This window comes from Octopus bimaculoides, chromosome 7 (genome assembly GCF_001194135.2).
Source record: "Octopus bimaculoides isolate UCB-OBI-ISO-001 chromosome 7, ASM119413v2, whole genome shotgun sequence".
Classification (NCBI taxonomy): Eukaryota; Metazoa; Mollusca; class Cephalopoda; order Octopoda; family Octopodidae; genus Octopus; species Octopus bimaculoides.
The window spans coordinates 14,100,058-14,101,093 of NC_068987.1; the positions used below are offsets into that span (position 1 = coordinate 14,100,058).

The window sequence follows — 1,036 nt, forward strand, 5'->3', positions numbered from 1 at the left end:
ATATATATATATATATATACATATATATATATATATATATATGCAACGGGCTTCTTTCAGTTTCTGCCTACCAAATCCACTCACAAGACTTTGGTCAGCCCGAGGCTACAGCAGAAGACACTTGCCCAAGGTGCCATGCATTGGTACTGAACCCGGAGCTATGTGGCTGGGAAGCAAGCTTCCTACCACACTGCCACGCCTGTGCATATAATTTTCCTTCTTTCTCTTTGGACTTTGCTGTTTCCGACGAAGAGGTATGCTCGAAACATTAACAACAACCCTCTCCCTTCATCGAGCGTCAAATTAATATATTTCTTGTGCACGTTCTTACGCTCGTTTTTTTGTTTCTTTATTTGAACTGTGTATGTGTGTATCGGAGTGGCTTAGGAGAGTCATTAGGCCAATTATAAAGTCACGTACTGGCTCTATTTCACTTCTCTTATTGTTATTATCAGTCAACTAGTTAACTGTTTAACCATGTAACTAATTGATTGTGTCGTTGATCGTTCCATCAATCAGTCAGTTGGTAAAGTTGGTCAGAATCCTACTGTTGCCGGTCGCATCATTGATATTCCCTCTACTCCAGGTCTGTCTTACTATCTCCTAATTTACAGATTCTGATATCTATATTACTAAAGTTCTGAGTGAGAACGTAAGGGGGAAAAAAGGGTATGTGTGTGTGTGTTGGCGTGCGCGACCGTGTATGGATTGTTTGTTTGCATCGGTGTGTGTGCGTGCATATATGGGCATTCACGCTCAATCTGATGTTGTTATCTATTTGTTCCAGAAAAAATTTTAGAACAATGTTACAGCGGCTTAAAGTTTGCTTATTTTTACCCAATCAGAAAACATGATTTGGAAGATGGCATTTTCTATGTGATAACTTTTATCAATGAAAGCAATATATTACGACGAGGAAAATTGCAAGAATTTTTGAAGTTAAATTTAAATGAATAAAGCCATGTGAAATTGTGGAGCAGTCTATTTATAATGAAAAAGTTCTCAATGAATCTTTTGCGAAAAATTACAAAAAAAA

At 37.5% G+C, this 1,036-nt stretch overlaps 1 protein-coding gene across 1 annotated transcript in view; it reads left to right on the forward strand.

The window, feature by feature from the left end:
• Window positions 1–910, forward strand: part of LOC128248320 (uncharacterized) — a 3,975-nt gene extending 3,065 nt beyond the window's left edge. The window contains exon 2 of the mRNA XM_052969258.1: window positions 788–910. The gene's annotated coding sequence lies outside the window, so the exon portion shown is untranslated. The remainder of the gene's footprint in view (window positions 1–787) is intronic.
• Window positions 911–1,036: the final 126 nt, after the last annotated feature.